Raw genomic sequence first — 2500 nt, 5'->3', positions numbered from 1 at the left:
GTTGAAAGGAAAACATTAGACATTTGAAATGTGAACAACTCTTGACTGTGGAAGTAACATGGCAATGCGTTTAATAATGGCTTCTCTCTTAGCCACTATAAAGAGGCTAGCATAGTTTGGGTTGTGTGGCCCAGCAATGTAAGACAAATCTTGTTTTCGTGCGATATTAGACTTCAATTGTCAGCAGTTGTGTTTATCCTATTGAGCATGTCAGTAAAAGCAGCGTCATTTTTCTTACTTTTATTGACAATTTCGGGCTCTGTCTTCAGTCCCATGATGCTCTGGGAAAGTGACTGGACAACTGAGTTCAAACGGGAAAGCTAAAAATAGAGCTGACACCACTAGCAGCTGACACACACGCTGCTCCGTGAAACGCAAATACATGCACGACCACCCATGGAGACCCCTCCACCTCCAACACATGGACACAAACAGTGCACTAACACTGTTTCAGAGGCGTTATAGGTCCGGGATCTAAGAATTGTAAGAACTAGGAGTCAGAGCAGCGTCTACTTAAAGCCTTTATATGATTTGATTTGATGTGGCATATGCTTGTTGTTAAGATAGTGTGAGACTGGACAAGACAGTATTGCTTCTGCACACCCATGGTTCACCCATACAGGTGTTTCCTTGGTATGACTGTGTGCGCTTGTGTGAACTACGCTTGATTGAAATCTCCCTCACTCTCTTCTTAGTTTTGTTGCACCTTTTGTTGCGGGACAACTTAGCCTGTTTTCATTCTTATAGGTCCATAGAGGGTCGTAACATCACCAGCATAGCTCCACCCAGCTTTAACCTGACTGGAGGTGTAATCAGCAGGGGTAATTGAAAACACCTGTGTGGCTGTGCCGGGCCTTCAAATGTGTAACTTGTGTAAGAAGTCAGTTAAGTGTCATGGCTCTATTCAGCTCTTCGAGCAGTATTTAGCTCCTTATTTCAATCATTACCATCATCATTACCACCAACACATTTACACAGGAAGGTCCTATGACACAGGGCAGAGGACAGACGCCTCATGAGTCTGGGCTTGCTTTCAGCTGCCGCCCTGGGTGTCTGACATGTCTGTCTGTTATAAACCAGCAGCATTCATTCATGCTCACACACTCACACACACACACACACACACACACACACACACTGAACAACACACAAAAATATGTGGTACAAACCTGCTAAGGACTTTGATTTGTGCTTACACCCATTCATTTGCTGGAGGGTTATCTTAACCCAAACCCTCTGTCTAACCATTTTTGAATTAAATGTAATGTGATCAAAAGGAATCATTTCAATTATCTACCAACGCTGCAACTATATGGAGCTTTTCACCTATATTAGCTAATGGCCTCGGTGTTATGGCCCACACATTTCCAATAGACAGGTTTGAGTCTGAGCAGCAGGCAGCTGATTTTCCCCAGAAAGCTCCAACTATCCCACTGTATGCTAGCTGCCCAGCACCAAACAGCAGACAGATGAAGTACACAACTGTTCTGAGTCAAGTCAAACATTTAGCAAAATAAGTTAAGAGACCAAAATAGACTAGAAAAGACAAAATATCAGACGAATCCTAAAGCTAATGTTGCTCTGTGTGTGCTGGATTTGTAATTAAGCAGTTGCAACACGCGCGCCATAACAACTTCATAACGTGATAATATGACATTAATTCAGTCCCTTTATCAGCAGTCTGTCCCTGAACATGATGAATATATACACAGATTGCTAATTTGTATTCAGCATTACAACTTATTCATGACACCTTTAACCAGGTAGTGCATGGCTGATTTACACAGATTTGTAGTCACTCATGCTGTGAGTAAGTGCAGTGAAGAGCACTTGTAACAAAATGGAGTGTGTGACCTTCCTGGCAGCGGCTCTATCAGTCAAACCGTATGCTGCTTATGTAACCAAGGGTAAATGCATAACTCTACAGTAACTCTATAGCCACTGGCACAGCATTAAATCAAACATTGTGTATAATAAATTCTGATGCGTCAGCATTAGGAGACTGATAAACATCCGTTTCATGTGCTTGGAAACAATCAAATTAATACATTTTAAGCTTTTAAAAGTGACTGTGAAAGTAAGAGACAGAGAAGCTGATAAAGATCTGTCTGCTTTAATGATCCAGTTGCTTTAGCTCCATAAAAGTGGCATTAAGCTGAATTACAGTAAATATGCTGTGGCTATTTCAAACATCTGAGGCTATTTCAAGATGACTTATGGTGAGGTAAAATAGGCTGTGGTCCACTTCTCCCTCTTGATGTGGTATACAGATAGTGTTAATGAAACCACAGCCTATACCGTCTCTACAACAACTTGCCACGTTCATCTTTCCTGCACACACATGTAGAGACTGACTGACTTGCTCACTCACTCAAGCATGCATCCATCCAAGAACACAACTCACACAAGGCCACCGTCATTTCCAGCTGTTGAAACCAGACCCCTGGTTTCAGACAGCTGAATCGAGGGCGAGCAACAGGAGTGACCGGGGGGGGCGGGG

Source organism: Seriola lalandi, unplaced genomic scaffold (assembly GCF_002814215.2).
Source record: "Seriola lalandi dorsalis isolate HSWRI2012SDOR001 ecotype SW California unplaced genomic scaffold, Sedor1 jcf7180002054881, whole genome shotgun sequence".
NCBI classification, from domain to species: Eukaryota; Metazoa; Chordata; class Actinopteri; order Carangiformes; family Carangidae; genus Seriola; species Seriola lalandi.
This window is presented reverse-complemented; position numbering follows the sequence as displayed.